This window comes from Oncorhynchus mykiss, chromosome 19 (genome assembly GCF_057628025.1).
Source record: "Oncorhynchus mykiss isolate SJ-2025 chromosome 19, ASM5762802v1, whole genome shotgun sequence".
NCBI classification, from domain to species: Eukaryota; Metazoa; Chordata; class Actinopteri; order Salmoniformes; family Salmonidae; genus Oncorhynchus; species Oncorhynchus mykiss.
In genome coordinates, this window is record NC_143040.1 from 31,745,348 (window position 1) to 31,770,735 (window position 25,388).

The window sequence follows — 25,388 nt, forward strand, 5'->3', positions numbered from 1 at the left end:
AACAAATCATGTAAACATTAATTAACTAGGAAGCCGGGGAACCACAGAAAATATTGAACTTTACAGAGTTATAATTTTCAGAATATAACTCTTCAGATATTTTAATATCTGATCGATTAGTCATGCTCAATAATGTATTAGTAATGTATTAGTATTACCTCAACAGTTCTAATTAATGAACGTCGCAAACACTTGGATATCTGCATGAACCCTAGACAAAATCATGAATCAGCGATTTACAAATTGCCTTAATTATTTATTTACTAACTAACTAACTAATCACACAGAATGACATAACAAACAAACAGTAGATATTGGTTACTAACAATGATAGAATAGTCCCTAGTGGGCTAAGCCGATATGATGGCTTGGGAGACAAAGGAAAGGGGTGGGGATTGAGAAACTGGGAAAGACAAAATGGATTCAATACACACAGGATAATTGTACTCATGGACATGCTAATAGTTTGCACATGAACGGCCGCTCATTCTGAAAGAAATTGCAATGTACATAATACGCCTGTTTGCCGTTGTTGTCTCTCCATTGAAAACACTCAATCATCCGTTCATCAGAGTCTCTGGTTAACTTTCTCAGAAGTCACAGTGTCTTTCGTGGTTGTAAGTGGTTAGAAAGAAAACTTCAGAGTACCATTCGGAAATGTTGTCATAGATTAGATCCTTCGGAGGTTGTCTGTATTCTCGTACCAGGATTACAGTGGCTTGCAAAGTATTCACCCTATTGGCATTTTTCCTATTTTGTTGCCTCACAACTTGGAATTCAAATTGATTTAGGGGGGTGGGGTTGTATAATTTGATTTACACAATGCAATGGATGGTGCTCTCGGGGAGAGGTGTTGAGTTTGCACCAAACATAGTGTTTTCCTTGATGGTCAAAAAGCTCAATTTTGGGTCTCACCAAACCTGTTTGCTTATTTTTTTCTTTAAGGAATGGCTTTTTTCTGGCCACACTTCCGTAAAGCCCAGCTCTGTGGAGTGTACGGCTTAAAGTGGTCCAATGGACAGATACTCCAATCTCCGCTGTGGAGCTTGCAGCTCCTTCAGGGTTATCTTTGGTCTCTTTGTTGCCTCTCTGATTAATGCTCTCCTTGCCTGCTCCGTGAGTTTTTGTGGGCGGCCCTCTTTTGGCAGGTTTGTTGTGGTGCCATATTCTTTCCATTTTCTTATAATGGATTTAATGCTGCTCCGTAGGATGTTCAAAGTTTTAGATATTTTTTTATAATCCTACCCTGATCTGTACTAGTCCTCAACTTTGTCCCTGACCTGTCTGGAGAGCTCTTTGTCTTCATGATGCCGCTTGCTTGGTGGTGCCCCTTGCTTAGTGGTGTTGCAGACTCTGGGGCCTTTCAGAACAGGTGTATATATACTGAGATCATGTGACACTTAGATAGCACACAGGTGAACTTCATTTAAATAATTATGTGACTTCTGAAGGTAATTGGTTGCACCAGATCTTATTTAGGGGCTTCATAGCAAAGGGGGTGAATACATATGCACGCATCACTTTTCCATAAAATGTTTTTTGTAATATATATATATATATTTTTCAGTTCACCAATTTGGACTATTTTGTGTATGTCCATTACATGAAATCAAAATCAAAATCAATTTAAATTAGAGGTTGTAATGCAACAAAATAGGAAAAATGCCAAAAGGGGTGAATACTTTTGCAAGGCACTGTACATAATTTCTAGCAGCAGACTAGTAATTTGTGTCGTCTAGAATTTTATTTTTCTGTAGTGATCGATAGTCTCAGAGTTTAACCATATCCAGCCATGTAGCCAAAACTACAGCTTTATGGTCTCTCCCTGGCCTTTAGAATTACAGCCAATCCAACATGGGGACTCTGGTCAGGCGTTCTCTGACTTAATGTATATTTTGTAGGATGGTGTTTTATACTCTGGGGAAGAAGGGGCGGTTCTATGACACCTACTGTGATGTCTGGGACCACTGACTAGTTCATCTTTATATGAAAATCCATACTGTCATTTACAAAGTTAATATCACATTACATCTTTTCACAAATAGTTTCATGTATAATCACATACATTTCACAATATTTTGATATAAACTTGACAGCTGGGAAATGTACATTTTAAGAGAGTTATGCAGTTATACAGTTATGCATGTTTCCTGTCCTTCATGAGATCACCATATGAAACACACTCGTCATAACTGTCCCTTAAATTCTTTGGGATAGGGGGCAGAATTTTCACTTTTGGATGAAAAGCGTTCCCAGAGTAAACTGCCTCCTACTCAGTCCCAGATGGTAATATATGCATATTATTATTAGTATTGGATAGAAAACCCTTGGAAGTTTCTAAAACTGTTTGAATGATGTCTGTGAGTATAACAGAACTCAAATGGCAGGCAAAAACCTGAGAAAAAATCCAAACAGGAAGTGGGAAATCTGAGGTTTGTAATTTTTGCCCCTATCGAATACACAGTGGGATATGGGTCATTTTGCACTTCCTAAGACTTCCACTAGATGTCAAACGTTTTTAGAACGGTGCTTCAGGCTTCTACTGTGAAGGGGGTCTGAATGAAAGGGGATTGTCAGAGGTCTGGCAGCAGCCTCGATCTCAGTCATGCGCATTCACATGAGAGGTAGCTCTCGTTCCATTGCTTTTCTACAGACAATGGAATTCTCCAGTTGGAACATTATTGAACATTTATGATAAAAACATCCTAAAGATTGATTTTATACTTAGTTTGACAAGTTTCCACGACCTGTAATATAACTTTTTGAACTTTTCGTCCGACGTTCGGCTGGACCTGAAAGCTTGTTTGGATTTGTTTACCAAACGCCCTAACAAAAGAAGCTATTTGGACATAAATTATGAACTTTATCAAACAAATCAAACATTTATTGTGGAACTGGGATTCCTGGAAGTGCATTCTGATGAAGATCATCAAAGGTAAGTGAATATTTATAATCTTATTTCTGACTAATGTTGACTGTGCAACATGGCGGATATTTCTTTGGCTGGTTTGGGCTCTGAGCTCCGTACTCAGATTATTGCATGGTATGCTTTTTCCGTAAAGTTTTTTTGAAATCTGACATAGCGGTTGCATTAAGGAGAAGTGTATCTAAAGTTCCATGAATAACACTTGAATTTTCATCAACATTTATAATGAGTATTTATGTGAATTGACGTGGCTCTCTGCAAAATTTGATGCATGTTTTTGAACTACTGAAAATAACACACCAATGTAAAATTAGATTTTTGGATATATATATGCACTTTATCGAACAAAACATACATGTATTGTGTAACATGAAGTCCTATGAGTGTCATCTGATGAAGATCATCAAAGGTTAGTGATTAATTTTATCTCTATTTGTGCTTTTTGTGACTCCTCTCTTTGGCTGGAAAAATGGCTGGATTTTTTCTGTGACTTGGTGGTGACCTAACATAATCGTTTGTGGAGCTTTCGCTGTAAAGCATTTTTTATATGCACTGTGGCTGGATTAACGAGAATTGTATCTTTAAAATGGTCTCTAATACTTGTATATTTGAGAAATTTGATTTATGAGATTTTTGTTGAGTTATATTTGGCGCCCTGCAATTTCATTGGCTGTTGGCGAGGGGTTCCGCTAGCGGAACGGGGTTGTCCTAGACAGGTTAAGTGTCCACGGACCATTCCCACATTCTCAAAACTAGAAATGTTGTTTAATTCTCACATTTTGGGGATTAGGAGTTTGGCCAAGTCTCTTTGTTCTCGCACCCTCAATGCTGCATGTCCAAAAGGGGAATTTATGACTTGTCGTTAAGTTATAAAACTCTGGGGAGAGAGAGAGAGAGAGGGTGGGGGGGAGGGTCTGTGATCCATCCCCCAGGGCACGTCATGACACCAGTTTAAGAGTTAAAACACACCCTTACAGAGTTGAATGGCTGTGATAGGAGAAAACTGAGGATGGATCATCATCATCGTAGGTACTCCACAATACTAACCTAATTGACAGAGTGAAAAAAAGAAGCCAGTACAGAATAAAAAATATTCAAAATCATGCATCCTGTTTGCAACAAGGGATTACAGTAATACTGAAAAAAAAGTGTGTCAAAACAAACGTTTGTTCCTAAATACAATGTGTTATGTATGGGACAAATGACTGAATACCACTCTCAATATTTTCAAACATAGTACTGGCTGCATCGTATAATGGGTATAGTTGTAATTGTGGGTTATGGGTATGGTTGTAACTTTTTCAGGATAAGAAATTAAACAACAGAGCTAAGCACGGGCAAAATCCTAGAGCAAATCCTGGTTCAGTCTGCATTCCACCAAACACTGGGAGATTAATTCACATTTCAGCAGGACAATAACCTAAAACAAGGCCAAAATCACACAGGAGTTGCATAACAAGACGACAGTGAATGTTCCTGAGTGGCCGAGTTACAGTTTTGACTTAAATCTGCTTGAAATCTATGGCAAGACTTGAAAATGGTTGTCTAGCAATGATAAACAACCAATTTGACAGAGCTTGAATAATTTTCTAAAGAATAAATGGGCAAATAGTGTACAATGCAGGTGTACAATGCAGGTGTACAAAACCCTTAGAGACTTACCCAGAAAGACTCAAATCTGTAATCGTTGCCAAAGGAAAATCTAACATGTATTGACTCAGGGGTGTGAATACTTACAGTACCAGTCAAAAGTTTGGGCACACCTACTCTTTCAAGGGTTTTTCTTTATTTTTACTGTTTTCTACATTATAGAAAAATAGTGAAGATATCAAAACTATGAAATAACACATGGAATCATGTGGTAACCAAAAAAGTGTTAAACAAATGCTTTGATGACAGATTTGCACACTCTTGGCATTCTCTCAACCAGCTTCACCTGGAATGCTTTTCCAACAGTCTTGAAGGAGTTCCCACATATGCTGAGCACTGTTTGGCTGCTTTTCCTTCACTCTGCGGTCCAACTCATCCCAAACCATCTCAAATGGGTTGAGGTCGGGTGATTGTGGTCAAATAACCCTTACACAGCCCGGAGGTGTGTTGGGTCATTGTTCTGTTGAAAAACAAATGATAGTCTCACTAAGCCCAAACCAGATGGGATGCTGGTCAAGTGTGACTTGAATTCTAAATAAATCACAGACAATGTCACCAGCAAAGCACCCCCACACCATCTCCTCCATGCTTCACGGTGGGTACCACATGCTACTCTGCGTCTCACAAAGGCAAGTTGGTTGGAGCCAAACATATCACATTTGGAAAGGACAGATTTCCACCAATCTAATGTTCATTGCTTGTGTTTCTTGGCTTAAGCAAGTCTCTTCTTGTTATTAGTGTCCTTTGGTATTGGTTTCTATGCAGCAATTCAACCATAAAGGCCTGATTCACACAGTCTCCTCTGAACAGTGGATGTTGAGATGTGTCTGGTAGTTGAACTCTGTGAAGCATTTATTAGGCGTGCAATTTCTAAGGCTGGTAACTCTAATGAACTTATCCTCCGCAGCAAAGTTAACGCTGGGTCTTCTTTTCCTTTTCTTCTTTTTTCATGAGAGACAGTTTCATCATAGCGCTTGATGGTTTTTGCGACTGCACTTGAAGAAACTTTCAAAGTTCTTGAAATGTTCTGCATTGACTGACCTTCATGTCTTAAAGTAATGATAGACTGTAGTTTTTCTTTGCTTATTTGAGCTGTTCTTACCATAATATGGACTTGGTCTTTTACCAAATTGGGCTATCTTCTGTATACCAACCCTACCTTGTCACAACACAACTGATTGGCTCAAATGCATTGAGGAAAGACATTCTACCATTTAACTTTTAACAAGGCACACCTGTTAAATGCATTCCAGGTGACTGCATCATGAAATTGGTTGAAAGACTGTCAAGAGTGTGCAAAGCTGTCAAGGCAAAGGGTGGCTACTTAGAAGATTCTCAAATAATATATTTTGATTTGTTTAAAACTGTTTTGGTTACAACATGATTCCATATGTTTTGATTTTGATGTCTTCACTATTATTCTACAGTGTAGAAAATAGTAAAAATAAAGAAAAACCCTTGAAAGAGTAGGTGTGTCCAAACTTTTGACTGGTACTGTAAACATTTCTGTATTTCATTTTCAAACATTTCCAAAAACGTGTTTTCACTTGATCATTATGAGGCATTCTGTGTAGATAGGTGCGAAAAAACAAAACATTTAATCAATTTAGAGTTTTGTAACACATCAAAATGTGGAATAAGCCTGGGGGAAATGAATACTTTCTGAAGGAACTGTAGCAGACGTTCTTAAATCCAGAGAGATTTATAAGAGCAATTAGAGTTAAGACTGGCCAGCCCTCATAGCCTGGTTCCTCTAGGTTTCTTCCTAGGTTCCGGCCTTTCTAGGGAGTTTTTCCTAGCCACCGTGCTTCTACACCTGCATTGCTTGCTGTTTGGGGTTTTAGGCTGTGTCTCTGTACAGCACTTTGTGACATCAGCTGATGAAGGGCTTAATAAATACATTTGATTGACTGATTGAAGTGCCTTGCTCAACGACAGATTATTCACCTTGTCGGTTCGGAGCAAATTAAAAGCCGATATATAAAATTGTTGCCAGCCAAATTGACTGGGAGAAAAACCTATCCCATTGCAAAATAATGCTTTTTATTTATTGATGGAAACAACATTTGACCAGCATGTTTTTTTGATCTACAGGTTAATTTGCATAATTTAGTGGACTTAAATTGGCTTGACTATCTCCGTTAGTCGTCATGTATGCCTATCTTATTCATAAAAACATGACACTCACACCCGCATAGCATACATAGCAGAAATCCCGCAAAAAATAGGCTGCAGCTCCTCAGCTGGTTGCGACTGGAGTAAAATGTCCTTTTATAAATCTAAATAAAATAAAATCAAGCCCATTCATTGCGCAACACATCTAAATGCAAACACGTGTTAACAAAAGTTGATGGCCACGATTAAAAAGAGCTACTCGTTTTATTTGGTAATTGAAGCGCGGCTCCCATTCAGCATTTAAATACAGGCAACGCGTCACCCACCACTTTACAATGTGAGCTATGTATTTTCAAAACATAGGCCTACTTAATTGTTTGAAACCTGAATGGTTTTACTTCATATTATGAGGCATGTCTCATGCCGATTCTGTTTGTTGTTCGTTAATTTGCACCTTAACTTATTTTGTACATAATGTTGCCGCTACCGTCTCTTATGACCGAAAAGATGTTCTGGACATTAGGACTGCGATTACTCATCACGAACTTGCAGAATAATTTTTATTCCTTTCATGACTCTAACGAGCACGACGCGAAGGATATACCGCTTCCTCGGGAACAGACCCCAATCCCCGTGATCTGCGTGAAGAGGAGGCAGAGAAAGAGCGGCCGAGACTGAAAAGACTGTAAAGATTTGGCATGGCTCCTCAGATCATCAAAAGTTTCTACAGCAGCACCATCGAGAGCATCCTGACTGATTGCATCACTGGCTGGTATGGCAACTGCTCGGCCTCCGACCGCAAGGCACTAGAGGGTAGTGCAAACAGCCCAGTACATCACTGGGGCCAAGCTTCCTGCCATCCAGGACCTCTATACCAGGTGGTGTCAGAGGAAGGCCCTAAAAACTGTCAAAGACTCCAGACACCCTAGTCATAGACTCTCTTTGCTACCGCACAGCAAGCGGTACCGGAGCACCAAGTCTAGGTCCAAGAGGCTTCTAAACAGCTTCTACCCCTTCTAAAACTCCTGAACATCTAGTCAAATGGCTACTCAGACTATTTGCAGTGCCCCCCTCACCTCCTCTTTACACCACTGCTACTCTCTGTTGTCATCTATGCAGTCACTTTAATAACTCTACCTCCGTGTACATACTACCTCAACTAACCGGTGTCCGGACTCCCCCTGTATATAGTCTCGCTATTGTTATTTTACTGCTGTACTTAAAATTACTTTTATCTCATTCTTATCTGTATTTTTTTTAAACTGCATTGTTGGTTAGGAGGTCATCAGTAAGCATTTCACTGTATTGTTGTATTTGGCGCATGTGATTTGATGTCTTACCTTGCTGCAAATTAACCAATAGGCTATTACTCCATTAGGTGGTGTGTGAGTTTCAATTTTGGTAAGCTTACAATTTATCCAGGGCCTCAGGACAGACAGTGTGCAGGTATTTTATGATGTTTCCACTGGATATATGGGATCATTATATTTTGGTATTTCACACCTTGGCTTGTTGATTAGAGGGGGAGGTTATTGGAAAGACTTTTCAAATACTGTGAGGACCTATTATAATTTGCAATGGATGTAAAAAAACAGACTTTGTTGAGCATGCATTCTGGAGAGAGACACGCCTATATGCCACACACCCCTCCCCTTCTTCTTGTCTCAACACTTTCAATTATACTCAAGACACATTATCTTCAGACATATTTTAGATAATTTCACTGACAGCTAATCAGCTAGGCCTTTTACCACGCACGCTGCACAAATTGCGGGCTCCCAAATAGGCATCGTAGGCCTACGAGCTTGTGATTTGAAACAATTCACCGCAATTTTTTTTAAAGAATCAAATGATCCTCAATTCCTCTGCGTCATGCTCTCTGGTGAAGTATTTAGAATTATTTTATTTATTATATAATTTCGGCAAATGTATATGTAAAATTTACTATAAGGGAAACTTACTTACTCATATGCCCTTTCTCTCTTGTTCTATTGGTTTTCACATCAACTTTCTTTTGTTGTCCTGAAGCCAAAGACACAATTCTAGTCATATTAGCAACCCATCCTAGTTGTTGCATCTTTAAATTCCCCCTCTTTCTATGTTTTTAACAGAGATTTTCATCTCTGTCACATATGGAACGGCTTGCATCAGGGGGGGGGGGGGGGGGGGCGTTTTGGATTGATGTTTTTCCTCTAATTGCATTTTGGCAAATGGTTGAAAATTATGTTTTATCGGCCTCTTCGTTAGAGGAGTTGCATGTTCTGTTAAAATGCATTTCCATAATCGAAATGCGATTTCTGTCATTTTGAGCACCGTGGGTGGACGCCCTTATGGGTTATGCACCCAATGCATTTGGGTCCAGTAAATTTCTCAAATGGCCTCGTTTCCTAGTTGCTTTTCAATCTTGTTCAGTCAGCATACAGTAGGTAACCTTCAAAACACATAGCAAGGTCTCATAAGCTGAAGTTTCGATCTGTCATTAAAATGTCTTGGTTACAAGCAACAGGCAGAGAACATGTAATTCAAAATCCCATTACTGTTTTTTTTCAGTCCTTAACACAAACAAGCAAGCACTCAAGGATAGCAAGCTCTCCCATTCACGAAAAACAGACGGTTGTTGTTGATGACAACGATAGCCAATATGTTTCCTTAGCTGACATAACAACAACTAATGTTTATACTTGCCTTAAAGAAGGAAAACTCAGCTTCAAAGTGGTTTTTGTCATGTTACATGTACATCTGACAGATTTTGTGTTTCTAACGACGCTGGAAAGCCCTGGATTTGTCTAAATAAAAAATGTGGGGTTTACCAAAATGAAAAGTCCCACATACAACTTGCTATTAGGAATGTGCATCCTGTATGTCGGTAATTCCCAATGCAGGGTGAGTGGGCTATCACTAGCGCCGCTCTCAGCTACTCTCATATCATGACTGGTTCAAATTACTTATCCCGTCTTTTTTTTTAGGGCTGGGGGCCTGTGATTGGAGCTGGACAGAGAAGCCTGCTGTCTCTGTGATAATAAGCTGCGTTGTCTGAAAGGAAACGTGGGAACAAGCTGGGGTCTATGGCAAGAGAAAGAGGACATGGAGGTGACACAGGTAAACACACGCACAGTTGCACACACATTCACCGCTGTCACAAACACGTGCACACACACACACAGTGGTCAGGACAGTGTTCAACACAGTGGTCGAGACTCCTGAGGTGTCAAACTGCTACACCCTCTAGAACCACTGTGGATATTATTTGAGCCTGCTGGTCATGTACGAACGTTTGAACGCCTTGAAGAACAGATCTGGCCTACATGGCCTTGTATGCTTTTAATCTCCACCTGGCACAGCCAGAAAAGGACTGGCCACCCCTCTGAGCCTGGTTCCTCTCTAGGTTTCTTCCTAGGAACCTGCCTTTCTAGATAGTTTTTCCTAGCCACTATGCTTCTACATCTGGATTGCTTGTTCTTTGGGGTTTTAGGCTGGGTATCTGTATAGCACTTTGTTACAACTGCAGATGTAAAAAGGGCATCATGAAATACATTTGATTGAAACTTGATTGACATTGGTTGGGACATAAAACACCAGGGAAACTCCCAGGCCAATGGGCTGTTTCAGTATCAAATCAAATCAAATTTATTTATGTAGCCCTTCGTACATCAGCAGATATCTTAAAGTGCTGTACAGAAACCCAGCCTAAAACCCCAAACAGCAAGCAATGCAGGTGTAGAAGCATGGTGGCTAGGAAAAACTCCCTAGAAAGGCCAAAACCTAGGAAGAAACCTAGAGAGGAACCAGGCTATGTGGGGTGGCCAGTCCTCTTCTGGCTGTGCCGGGTGGAGATTATAACAGAACATGGCCAAGATGTTCAAATGTTCATAAATGACCAGCATGGTCCAATAATAATAAGGCAGAACAGTTGAAACTGGAGCAGCAGCACGGCCAGGTGGGCTGGGGAGAGCAAAGGAGTCATCATGTCAGGTAGTCCTGAGGCATGGTCCTAGGGCTCAGGTCCTCCGAGAGAGAGAAAAAAAGAGAGAAAGAGAGAATTAGAGAGAGCACACTTAAATTCACACAGGACACCGAATAGGACAGGAGAAGTACTCCAGATATAACAAACTGACCCTAGCCCCCCGACACATAAACTACTGCAGCATAAATACTGGAGGCTGAGACAGGAGGGGTCAGGAGACACTGTGGCCTCATACGAGGACACCCCCGGACAGGGCCAAACAGGAAGGATATAACCCCACCCACTTTGCCAAAGCACAGCCCCCACACCACTAGAGGGATATCTTCAACCACCAACTTACCATCCTGAGACAAGGCTGAGTATAGCCCACAAAGATCACCGCCACGGCACAACCCATCAGTGACTCAACCCACTCAGGTGACGCACCCCTCCCAGGGACGGTATGAGAGAGCCCCAGTAAGCCAGTGACTCAGCCCTTGTAATAGGGTTAGAGGCAGATAATCCCAGTGGAAAGAGGGGAACCGGCCAGGCAGAGACAGCAAGGGCGGTTCGTTGGCGGTTCGATGCTCCAGAGCCTTTCCGTTCGTGCTCCAAAACCGCCATAAAAAGCCAGACTACGGTTTGCAACTGCACATGGGGAACGAGATTGTACTTTTTGAAGAAATGTCCTCTGGTCTGATAAAACAAAAATAGAACTGTTTGGCCATAATGACCATCGTTATGTTTGGAGGAAAAAGGGAGACGCTTGCAAGCCAAAGAACACCATCCCAACCATGAAGCACGGGGGTGGCAGCATCATGTTGTTGGGGTGCTTTGCTGCAGGGGGGACTGGTGCACTTCACAAAATAGATGGCATCATGAGGAGGTAAAATTCTGTGGATATATTGAAGCAAAATTAAGACATCAGTCAAGAAGTTGGTCGCAAATGGGTCTTCCAAATGTACAAGCATACTTCCAAAGTTGTGGCAAAAAGTCAAGGTATTGGAGTGGCCATCACAAAGCTCCTCAGTCTCAGTTGCTAATATATGCATATTATTATTAGTATTGGATAGAAAACACTCTAAAGTTTCCAAAACTGCCCAAATATTGATGAAAATCAAAACAGGAAGTGGCTTCTATTTTGAAAACTCCATGTTCCATAGCCTCCCTTTGCTGGATTTAAAGGGATATGAACCAGATTCCTTTTCCTATCACTTCCTCAAGGTGTCAACAGTCTTCAGACAGTTCCAGGCTTTTATTTTGAAAAATGAGCCAGAAAGATAACATCGCGTCAAGTGGTCACATGAATTTTGCCCGCGCAACAGAGTTTGGATAGGTATTGCTTTTCCCTCTCCTACTGTGAAAGACATTTGCGGTTGATATATTATCGATTATATATTTTAAAAACAACCTGAGGATTAATCATAAAAAACGTTTGACATGTTTCTGTGGACATTATGGAAACTATTTGGAATTTTTGTCTGCTTTGTCGTGACTGCTCTTTCCTGTGAATTTCTAAACATAACGCGACAAACAAACGGAGGTATTATGGATATAAAAATAATCTTTATGGAACAAAAGGAACATTTGTTGTGTAACTGGGAGTCTTGTGAGTGAAAACATTCGAAGATCACCAAAGGTAAAAGATTAATTTGATTGCTTTTCTGATTTTCGTGACCAAGCTTCCTGATGCTAAGTGTACTTAATGTTTTGTTGTGCGATCGATAAACTTACACAAACGCTTGGATTGCTTTTCGCTGTAAAGCATAATTTCAAAATCTGACATGACAGGTGGATTAACAAAAGGCTAAGCTGTGTTTTCCTATATTGCACTTGTGATTTCATGAATATAAATATTTGTAGTAATATTTATTGAATGTAGCGCTATGTTATTCAGCGGTTGTGGATGACACTTGTCCCGATCGGGGGATTGCAGCCATAACAAGTTAAACAATTTAAAGGCAATGCTACCAAATACTAATTGAGTGTATTCTAACCCTGTCACGGCTGTTGAAAGGAGAGGACCAAGGTGCAGCGTGGTGAGCGTACATTTTCTTTAATTAATCAAAATTACACCAAACAAAACAATAAACACTTCAAAAACAAACCGTGCCGCTCAAAGGCCATGTGCTCTAATCAAAGTCAACTTCCCCCAAAGAAAGGAGGGAAAGGGCTACCCAACGATAGACTGCTGTCCCTGATTGAGAACCATACCTGGCCAAAACATAGATACACCAAATCATAGAAAACGAAACATGGAATGCCCACCCCAAATCACACCCTGACCAAACCAAATAGAAACATTAAAAGGCTCGCTACAGTCATGGCGTGACAGACCCACTGGGAATGTGATGAAATAAATGAAAGCTGAAATAAATAATTAATCATTAATTAATTAATTAATTAATTAATAAATAAATAATATCTCTACTATTATTCTGACATTTCACATTCTTAAAATAAAGTGGTGATCCTAACTGACCTAAGACAGGGATTTTACTAGGATTAAATGTCAGGAATTGTGAAAAACCGAGTTTAAATGTATTTGGCTAAGGTGTATGTAAACTTCCAACTTCAACTGTATAAACCAACGCTTCGCCATGACTTTGAAGATTGACCAGGACCTGTACTAACCCTGGTATTTAAACCTGAAATTGGCCTCTGATTTTTGATTCAGTAAAGTTTATATGTGGGTTAAAAACTAGAGAACAGACAACTTTACAGGCTACTATTTCAAATTAAAATCTGTTTTGACCTCTGAATTTGAACCAGAATGCAGTCTAGTACACCACTACATAGTCTGCCACGCGACTAAATTAGTCATCTTCTTCTTCTCCCTTCCTGTCAGTTTCCTCGCCTTCCTCAGTCTTCCCAGCAGCTCCCTAGTGGTCATTCTTCATCATATTCCTATCATCAGGCTTGGGTGTGTCCATACGGCCACGCCACTTGGGACTGCCAAGGGAACTTTATATACTTGGATTGGGGCTACTGATGGTAATTTGAAAGGGTAGTAACGAGGTATAACCTCAAATAGGAAGACAAGTCACAAGGCATTCATTTTGTGCTGTTTAGAGCTCTATTATGCAATGTAGAGTGCAAAGAAACCACATTAGAACAGAAATGCTGTTAAAGGGTAAGCAGCATGAGTTTTTAATCACCAAAGTAACAATGTAGTGCAGTCAAAGATTTAGTAACTTAGTTGTAGTCATGGTGTGGTTACCTATAAATCCAAAAATAGTTGTGTTTTTAAATATTTATGAACTACCTACTATGCACTATTTTCAACAGCATATACCAGTGCTACCTAGCTAGCTCTAGCTGGCTAATGTTAGCTACTAGCCATGCTAGCATGTAATTGCATTCAGGACCAAGTGTTGACAAGGTACTATGTACATTACAGATGAAAAAAACTAATACATATACAAAAAACTGCATCTCCTCTTCTCCTGTGCATTCGGTAGTGATAGTCGAGCGAGTGTTGTAGTAGTTTCCCGCCATCTGTAGCTAATGTTATTTTTCATTTTAGACCCAACAGATTTTTAAAAAGATAAATATGCCAAGGCGTGTGCTGTAATACTTACAAGGACAAGGTTGCAACTCATTTGTGGCCCAAAAACAAGAAGCTAGCTTTGAAGTGGGACGAGTTTGTCCGGTTGAAGTGAGTAGATTTGAGTAAGGGAACCGCGGGCACGTCTACTGTGTGCAGTGCTCATGTCACTCATTTCAGGACTTGGATGGCTATAACCAGTGGAAGGCAGGATTCGGATTGAGACGCCAACTGAAACTAGGTGCCGTCCCAAGCATGAATATGAAGTCTGCAACCTCTATTTCCTACTGACATACCAGTACATTGCAAGTGTCAGCAGTGATGGAGAAATACTGGGTAAGTTCAACGTGGATTCACCTCACTATTAGATTAGCTGACTCTCCCTCGGCTAGCAAAAAGGCCTCTTCCTCTTGAAGTGCCTCTTTCCTTGGCTTTTCTTTATTAACTAACTCAGTCATCAATCTGTAAGAGCTCAGACACACCAATAGCGTTTGCTGGCCGAGAGTACTTAGCACCTCTAAAAGTAATTTGCAAACTAAGTGTGCACATGTAGATAGAACCGCATGAAAAATGTCTGCTGTTTTGTTGTTGTTGTGTTCTGTGGGTTACTGCCTGTGGTAGACTAGTTGGTGTTGTTCTCTAACTTACTACTTAGCTATGTCGACCGTGGTGGTTGGCTAGCTGGGCTAGTTAGCTGGCTAGGCTAGCTAGCAGGCTAAAATAACAAAATTTAGTTGGCTAGCTTCCTGTCTAAAATAACTGAATATAGAAGTAACATTATTTGATAACAGGTTAGATGGTGTTACGTATTTCCAAAACTTTGGTTTACTTTACTTTAATGTAGCTGTAAGCTAGGTATTGACTGCAGCTGGCTGACTCATGCAGTGTTACCATAACATTTGCAGGCCAGTAGGGCTAACGTTAGCAGGCCAGTAGGGCTAACGTGAGCAAGCTAGTTGGCTAGCAACATTGCAAGCTGATTTGTAAAAAATAAATAAACATTTCTTACTGATTTGTAAAACAAAATTGCTTGTAAGATGGCTGAAAATGTAATTGAAAAAGATATGGTTTAACTTAAAAAGCTATACATTTTAAGTTATTTCTGTTGGAGTTTACATTATTGGGAATAGGCTGGCTTGCCGGGTCCTCTATAAAAAAAAATAATTCAGGCATGACTTTCTGATCAAGCCTACCTGATTAATGAAATAAATGCAGCAAGATCAGTCTCAATCCACCCCCGCCCACAAAGTAACAAACCACTGGTAAGTCTAGTCTCGAATTTAGACCAGCACAGCTCCATTTAGGGCCTACTTATTTCCCCATTTGTCTCATTTAGAATGTGCTTCATCTTTCGCTAAGTGTTTCCCATGGCTGTAATTGCATCACATATTACAGCCTATAACCAACCGCTCTTTGTTCAGGAGGCACATAGCCACCAATTAAAAACACAAACATTGAGTCGTTAGGTTATGGCGCTACAAAATGTGTCAGCCATAGGAGGTTAGTGGCACATTAATTGGGGAGGACGGGCTTGTGGTAATGGCTGGAGCAGAATAAGTGTAATGGTATCAAATACATCAAACACATGGAAACCATTCCATTCGCTCCGGCCATTATTATGTGGTGTCAGCCTGGTAAAGGGATGATTACAGTAAACAGGGCAATCGTACAGTAAGTCCCATTGGTTTCATTTCCAGGTCAAATGAGCCAGTGACTCTTTCCTTATAAATCCAGTGGTATACAGTATTTCTTATATAGACTTATGGAGCCGGCTGCCAGGGTTGAAGCGATTAGAACCAATTAAAAGTGTGTCATGAATCTGAGGATATGAACTGTAAGGCAGTGGCCTTGATGGGTAATGTCAGAACACTGCCAACAAGCAAACACAAACACAACTTTTGTCGGTACCAAACCACAATCGGCATAACATGTATTCCAGTCATAATCTTCCATCTTCATAACTTAGAAGCTAGTTTCTTAGACCTATAGACCTTTAATCAAAATGGACATAATAAGTAGTGTATTGTCTGCTCAAAATGGCCTCCCCTCATTTTGTGGTTCTGAAGAAGTATGTATGAAATCATCTGTCAAAAACAGGTGATGATGTGTTGCTGTGGCTCTGTCTAGTGACCACATGTGGCTTTTAATGTGCCTTCCATTTATGCCTATAGAGTCTCTTTCATCATTCTGGGTGGTGGTTTATGTACTAAAAGGGCTTCTTTGGGAAAGCGGTTTGAGTGTTTCTCAAATTGTGGTGTTCTTGAGAAGTATCAAAAACATCTGACCTAATGAACTTTGTGGTCATGCTGATGATAATTGGCTTCGGGATAAGCCTGAAAAGATATTCCCAGACAGCCCTGCACTATAGTGGGGCTATACTGTGTGTTGCATGGCACCTTAAAACATAGGCCTACCTGTCTAGCCTCTTAAATGTAAAGTCCCCATATTTGAGGACCCTATTTGTTTTTATTTGATTTAATTCAGTCTGGTATGAGAATGGTAGCCCCTATCTGCAAAAGCAGGATATCTGCGGTAAGTTGAGTATCTTGACTATTGATCGGTGCCTTCAAATCTTTGGTGTGACTTAATACCATATATGGGCATACAAATATATTAGGGCAGGCCGAGCCAATGACCTAATTTCAAGATGGCTGCTACCTACATTCCGGTTAGCGTTGTGAAGCATAAACAAAATAAACACGGAATACGTTGAAACACACCAAAAGCCGGAACTCCACAGATCATGAGGATATCTTATGTGTCTGCCTGTGACCTAACGTTATTGATCACCAGCCCCGAGAGTCAAAATTTTTATTTTACACAACGTTTTCACCAAACAGCAAAAATCTTACAAAAAGGTAAGCTTTGATTTGGTCTGTGTTTGAGCTATGGCTACATATCAAATCAATCCTTAAGTCTCTAGGAGCAAATCTAGCCATTTGACTTAATGGCAACATCAAATGTCCACCGAGTGACTAAAGTCACTTGGTGGACATTTGATGTTGCCATTAAGTCAAATGGCTAGATTTGCTCCTAAGATAAAGATAAATCTTTGACCTGACCTTTGACCTGACCTGACACAACTTACTAAAACATCTGCCCATTTCTAGTTGTTTTCTTTCTCCTGATATTGTTCACATGTTGTAGAAGCCATCTACTGTGTTTTCAGCTCGAGTCATCAATAATTCACTATTAGCTTGCCAATGAAAGATTACTTTTAAAATAAAAAAACTAAAACTTATTGTGTGTGCTTGATCTTGTGTATTCTGAATTATGTAACTCCTATCTTCTGATCATTTCCTCATAATTTTCCAGATGTCTTCTTTCCAAATATACCAAGTTGTTGCATGTCAGATTCATGTAACTACACATGAATAGCCGTTACTTTTGGGTATGTCTATTTAGGCAGAAATCTACATTTTGCCATTACATTTAAGAGACTGTCAATTAGCCAAGCGTAGGCTTCATCTCAGCTTTGCCCTGTGAACTTAGTGATACTAGGCGTCAAGGTTAAGATGTCCCCTGAGCTGATGAGGCCAACATTGTTAGTATTGATTTGCATTTTATCTCATCAAAAAGTTATCAAAATATGTTTTAAAGGTCAACTAAACGAGTGAACCAAATGGCCTCACAAAACAAGCTTTGTCAAGTATCTGCTTGTGATCATCTCCATGTAAAATTCTCTACTATACAGTGTGTCTCTTAAAATCATTAAGCCAACTTTTGGTTATCAATTCATTTTTGAACTTCCGATTGTAGTTTCAACATTGCCCTTCATTAAAATTACACAGATAGGTTATAATGTTACACAGCTTCCATAGTGAAAGTGACAGACTTTACAAGGAGGGCAAAAAACACACTGGAGGAGGCTACTAACACTATAAACAAGACAAACATTTAGCTGAGAAGTCAGGAATACTGCAAGACACTGAGAAAATAAATGTTTACCCCCCTTGAGTGTAAAAAAAACATGGCAGTTCCAATGACAGTAGCAATTCACTCAAAGCACTTTAAGTTCATGTTTATATTGACTTGCTTGTGTATGGGCAAAAAAAGGTACATGTTGGGACATTTTGATTAAATGGAATATCTCAGCGCCTCATTGTTGACATGTTTGTAACCTAAATAGGGTGTTGTTTGGTCAAGAATGTGCGATGTGATTAGTTGAGTTCATTAGCACGTGTTTGAGTGGTGGGCTTTGGCAAGACCCACATCCATTTCAGTATTGAAGTGTGTGTACGTACATGATTTGTGTAGCCTACACTTGCTGCACACTTGTGAGGGTTTTGACTTCCTGTCCTGAGTGCATGCCCCAAGCAAATCTGTTTGGCCCAAATCTCTATCTGAAATCTAAAGATGAATGCAACAATTGGACAGTGAGCAAAACTACATATACTGTATGTGTGTGTATAAACCCCACTGTAATGCTACACTATATATACACAAAACGATGTGGAAACCCATTCAAATTTGTGTATTTGGCTATTTCAGCCACACCCGTTGCTGACAGTTGTATAAAATCGAGCACACAGCCATGCAATCTCCATAGACAAACATTGACAGATGTAGAATGGGGCTCCCGAGTTGCGCAGCAGTCTAAGGCACTGCATCTCAGTGCAAGACGCATCACTGCAGTCCCTTGTTCAAATCCAGGCTGCATCATATCTGGCCGTGATTGGGAGTCCCATAGGGCGGCGCACAATTGGTCCAGCGTCGTCCAGGTTTGGCCAGGGTAGGCCATTATTGTAAATAAGAATTTGTTCTTAACTGACTTGCCTAGTTAAATAAATAAAAATGTAAAACATTTCTAAAATGGCCTTTCTGAAGAGCTTAGTGACTTTCAACGTGGCAACGTCATAGGATAACACCTTTCCAACAAGTCAGTTTGTCAAATTTCTGCCCTTCTAAAGCTGCCCCGGTCAACTGTAAGTGCTGTTATTGTGAAGTGGAAATGTCTAGGAGCAACAGCTCAACTGCGAAGTGGTAGGCTACATGCTCACAGAATGGGACCACCAAGTGCTGAATCACGTAGCACTTAAAATCATCAATGCTCGGTTGCAACACTCACAACCAAGTTCAAAACTGCCTCTGGAAGCAGCGTCAGCACAATAACTGTTCAGGGGATTTCATATGTTTAAAATGGGTTTTCATGGCCGAGCAGCCGCACACAAGCACACAAGCCTAAGATCACCATGCGCAATGCCAAGTGTCTGCCGGAGTGGTGTAAAGCTCTCATTGGACACTTGAGCAGGAGAGACGTGTTCTCTGGAGTGATGTATCACGCTTCACCATCTGGCAATCCGACAGACACATCTCGGTTTGGCGGATGTCTAGAGAGCGCAACCTGCCCAAATGCATAGTGCCCACTGTAAAGTTTGGTGGATGAGGAATAATGGTCTGGGGCTGCGTTTCATGGTTTGGGATAGGCCCCTTAGTTCCTGTGACGGGAAAACTTAACACTATATCCTCCTGCTACCAGAGCTGGTAAAACCCTGGATCATTGTTTTTCTAAATTCAGCGACGCATATAAGGCGCTCCCCCACCCTACTTTCAGAAAAGCTGACCACAACTCCATTTTGTTGCTCCCTGCCAATAGACAGAGACTAAAACAGGAAGCTCCCGCGCTCAGGTCTGTTCAACACTGGTTCGAACAATCTGATTCCAAGCTCCAAGATTGCTTCGATCATGTGGATTGGGATATGTTCCGCATTGCGTCAAACAACAACATTGACGAATACGCTGATTCAGTGAGCGAATTTATTAGCTAGTGCATCGGCGATGTCGTACCCACAGCAACTATTAAAACATTCCCAAACCAGAAACCGTGGATTGATGGTAGCATTTGCGCGAAACCGAAAGCGCAAACCACTGCTTTTAACCAGGGCAAGGTGACCGAAAACATGACCGAATACAAACAGTGTAGCTATTCCCTCCGCAAAGCAATCAAACAAGCTAAACGTCAGTATAGAGACAAAGTAGAGTCGCAATTCAACGGCTCAGCCACAAGAGGTATGTGGCAGGGTCTACAGTCAATCACGGATTACAAAAAGAAAACCAACCCCGTCGCGGACCAGGATGTCTTGCTCCCAGACAGACTAAACAACTTCTTTGCTCGCATTGAGGACAATACAGTGCCACTGACACGGCCCGCTATCAAAACCTGCAGACTCTCCTTCACCGCAGCCGACGTGAGTAAAACATTTAAATGTGTTAACCCTCGCAAGGCTGCAGGCCCAGATGGCATCCCCAGCCGCGTCCTCAGAGCATGTGCAGACCAGCTGGCTGGTGTGTTTACGGACATATTCAATCAATCCTTATCCCAGTCTGCTGTTCCCACATGCTTCAAGAGGGCCACCATTGTTCCTGTTCGCAAGAAAGCTAAGGTAACTGAGCTAAACGACTACCCCTCCTAGCACTCACTTCCGTCATCATGAAGTGCTTTGAGAGACTAGTCAAGGACCATATCACCTCCACCCTACCTGACACCCTAGACCCACTCCAATTTGCTTACCACCCCAATAGGTCCACTGGCGATGCAATCGCAACCACACTGCAGACTGGCCTAACCCATCTGGACAAGAGGAATACCTATGTGACAATGCTTTTCATCGACTACAGCTCAGCATTTAACACCATAGTACCCTCCAAACTCATCATTAAGCTCAAGACCCGAGGTCTCGACCCCGCCCTGTGCAACTGTGTACTGGACTTCCTGACGGGCCGCCAAAAGGTGGTGAGGGTAGGTAACAACATCTCCACCTCGCTGATTCTCAACACTGGGGTCACACAAGGGTACATTGAGCCCTCTCCTGTACTCCCTGTTCACCCACGACTGCGTGGCCATGCACGCCTCCAACTCAATCATCAAGTTTGCAGACGACACTACAGTGTTAGGCTTGATTACCAACAACGACAAGACGGCCTACAGGGAGGAGGTGAGGGACCTCGGAGTGTGGTGTCAGGAAAATAACCTCACACTCAATGTCAACAAAACAAAGGAGATGGACTTCAGGAAACAGCAGAGGGAGTACCCCTCTATCCACATCGACGGGACAGTAGTGGAGAGGGTAGTAAGTTTTAAGTTCCTCGGCGTACACATCACGGACAAACTGAATTGGTCCACCCACACAGACAGCGTCGTGAAGAAGGCGCAGCAGCGCCTCTTCAACCTCAGGAGGCTGAAAAAATGTGTCTTGTCACCAAAAGCACTCACAAACTTTTACAGATGCACAGTCGAGAGCATCCTGTCGGGCTGTATCAACGCCTGGTACAGCAACTGCTCCGCCCACAACCGTAAGGCTCTCCAGAGGGTATTGAGGTCTGCACAACGCATCACCGGGGGCAAACTACCTGCCCTCCAGGACACCTACACCACCCGATGTCACAGGAAGGCCATAAAGATCATCAAGAACAACAACCACCCGAGCCACTGCTTGTTCACCCCGCTTATCATCCAGAAGGCGAGGTCAGTACAGGTGCATCAAAGCAGGGACCGAGAGACTGAATAACAGCTTCTATCTCAAGGCCATCAGACTGTTAAACAGCCACCACTAACATTGAGTGGCTGCTGCCAAACATACTGACTCAACTCCAGCCACTTTAATAATGGAAAAATTGATGTAAAAAATGTATCCCTAGCCACTTTAAACAATGCCACTTTTATATGTTTACATACCCTACATCACTCATCTTATATGTACAGTGCCTTGCAAAAGTATTCGGCCCCCTTGAACTTTGCGACCTTTTGCCACATTTCAGGCTTCAAACATAAAGATATAAAACTGTATTTTTTTGTGAAGAATCAACAACAAGTGGGACACAATCATGAAGTGGAACGACATTTATTGGATATTTCAAACTTTTTTAACAAATCAAACACTGAAAAATTGGGCGTGCAAAATTATTCAGCCCCTTTACTTTCAGTGCAGCAAACTCTTTCCAGAAGTTCAGTGAGGATCTCTGAATGATCCAATGTTGACCTAAATGACTAATGATGATAAATACAATCCACCTGTGTGTAATCAAGTCTCCGTATAAATGCACCTGCACTGTGATAGTCTCAGAGGTCCGTTAAAAGCGCAGAGAGCATCATGAAGAACAAGGAACACACCAGGCAGGTCCGAGATACTGTTGTGAAGACGTTTAAAGCCGGATTTGGATACAAAAAGATTTCCCAAGCTTTAAACATCCCAAGGAGCACTGTGCAAGCGATAATATTGAAATGGAAGGAGTATCAGACCACTGCAGATCTACCAAGACCTGGCCGTCCCTCTAAACTTTCAGCTCATACAAGGAGAAGACTGATCAGAGATGCAGCCAAGAGGCCCATGATCACTCTGGATGAACTGCAGAGATCTACAGCTGAGGTGGGAGACTCTGTCCATAGGACAACAATCAGTCGTATATTGCACAAATCTGGCCTTTATGGAAGAGTGGCAAGAAGAAAGCCATTTCTTAAAGATATCCATAAAAAGTGTTGTTTGCCACAAGCCACCTGGGAGACACACCAAACATGTGGAAGAAGGTGCTCTGGTCAGATGAAACCAAAATTGAACTTTTTGGCAACAATGCAAAACGTTATGTTTGGCGTAAAAGCAACACAGCTGAACACACCATCCCCACTGTCAAACATGGTGGTGGCAGCATCATGGTTTGGGCCTGCTTTTCTTCAGCAGGGACAGGGAAGATGGTTAAAATTGATGGGAAGATGGATGGAGCCAAATACAGGACCATTCTGGAAGAAAACCTGATGGAGTCTGCAAAAGACCTGAGACTGGGACGGAGATTTGTCTTCCAACAAGACAATGATCCAAAACATAAAGCAAAATCTACAATGGAATGGTTCAAAAATAAACATATCCAGGTGTTAGAATGGCCAAGTCAAAGTCCAGACCTGAATCCAATCGAGAATCTGTGGAAAGAACTGAAAACTGCTGTTCACAAATGCTCTCCATCCAACCTCACTGAGCTCGAGCTGTTTTGCAAGGAGGAATGGGAAAAAATGTCAGTCTCTCGATGTGCAAAACTGATAGAGACATACCCCAAGCGACTTACAGCTGTAATCGCAGCAAAAGGTGGCGCTACAAAGTATTAACTTAAGGGGGCTGAATAATTTTGCACGCCCAATTTTTCAGTTTTTGATTTGTTAAAAAAGTTTGAAATATCCAATAAATGTCGTTCCACTTCATGATTGTGTCCAACTTGTTGTTGATTCTTCACAAAAAAATACAGTTTTATATCTTTATGTTTGAAGCCTGAAATGTGGCAAAAGGTTGCAAAGTTCAAGGGGGCCGAATACTTTCGCAAGGCACTGTATATACTGTACTCGATACCATCTACTGCATCTTACCTATGCCGTTCTGTACCATCACTCATTCATATATTTTTATGTACATATTCTTCATCCCATTACACTTGTGTGTATAAGGTAGTTGTTGTGAAATTGTTAGGTTAGATTACTCGTTGGTTATTTCTGCATTGTCGGAACTAGAAGCACAAGTATTTCGCTACACTCGCATTAACATCTGCTAACCATGTGTATGTGACAAATAAAATTTTATTTGATTTGAATGTAAGTCAAAATGTGGTTTATGCAGCTGCTGCAAGTTCTTCCAATGAGGAAATAAGTTGCTCTGTCACCTTGTTCAGTTGTTCACTTTTAGCTCCTCCCAAAGTCCTACCTTGCAGTTTCCAGTTCGTATGACTGATTCATAACGATTACTGGCGAAGGGGAGGTCTGCTTACGAGTCAATGGTGGGAAATGGCAAATGGACCGAAACGTTTGGAAAACTGGTTTTTATGGAATTAGAGAGCGGGAGGGCGAGACCTAAAGATGGAGAGAGAAGAGGAGAGAGAGAAGGAGAAAGGAAAAAACATCCCGGGGAGAGAAAAAGTTGGGATTATGAAAACATGGCCAGAAAGACAGCTAGAGTAAACAAAGTGGGGCTGCCAAGCAATGGCGCGATGATGTGCTTCCCCTTATGTGCGCAGCTGGTTTATGAGACAGTAAGCAATACCTCCCCACTTGTCTCCCAGACTCTGACACAGGCTGGGGAATTTAACTTCTCCCTCTTAGGTGGCCCTAGAAATAGCCATGTGGAAAACTTTAAGACCCTGTAGTAAAAGCAACAGTAACAAAAGCCTCTTGCCAAGCCTCTTAGCATCTCGTCTGCTATCCGTCGTCTTTAAAAAATGTCAGTGAGTTTTCCACAGGGACAAAGCAATATTAACAAGTTAGCGCACAACCCTATGTCCAATTCCTGGTTGCCATTCAACTCTTGCCTTTACTGTATTCTTATTACTGTACCATATCATCAAGTGTGTGTGTGCTGGTGAATTTCTCAGGAAAACCAATGATTGTGATATGTTTGTTCCTAGATTGTGTTGGTGTATTGATGCCCATGTAAAATGCTCTGTCTTCCAATTACCCAGAATTTAACTCACAGATGACTGCTAAGCCTCTAAATTTTGAATTTGTATAAGGATATTGAATTTGAATTGAATAAATGTTTTTTATTTGTAATGCACAAATTCAATAATTTAGTTAATAAATTCATCTTGGATTTCATGATTTGAAACTGAATTGAATGAATATAACTGAATATTCAAATTCAATATTTATATATTCAGTTTCAATATGGAAGATATTGTATTCAATGTCTGTGTATAAAGTTGACAATCTATAATTTCAAGTACAGTTGAAGTCAGAAGTTTACATACACTTAGATTGGCGGTTGTTTTTCAACCACTCCAAAAATGTCTTGTTAACAAACTATAGTTTTAGCAAGTCAGTTGAGACAACAAATCTAAATTCTTCAAAGTAGCCACCCTTCGGCTTGATGACAGCTTTGCACACTCTTGGCATTGTCTCAACCAGCTTCATGAGGTAGTCACCTTGAATGCATTTCATTTAACAAGTGTGTCTTGTCATAAAACATGTAATGGTCTATCGTTGTAGGCTATTTAGCAATGTCACATAGATTTTTGTATTTCATTTTAGACAAAGCCTTGTCATTGTTAAAATAGGCTAATTTAAAAAAAAATGAAAAATGTATGTCCCAGGTAATCAAATACTAACGTCTGTTCAGATATTTGAATATCCATGCCCATCCCTATTAGCAATCTGCAATAGAAAGTTCCAGGGATTGCTGTATGTGCTTGTGTGTCTAAACATCTGAGTGGCTTAGCATCTGAGCAATCTAAGCTCA

At 41.0% G+C, this 25,388-nt stretch overlaps 1 protein-coding gene across 1 annotated transcript in view; it reads right to left on the reverse strand.

Annotated features, from left to right (window-relative positions):
- The window catches only part of LOC110498671 (BRISC and BRCA1-A complex member 2), a 170,300-nt gene that overhangs the window by 115,117 nt on the left and 29,795 nt on the right, over positions 1-25,388 (reverse strand). The gene's annotated exons all lie outside the window — the stretch shown is intronic.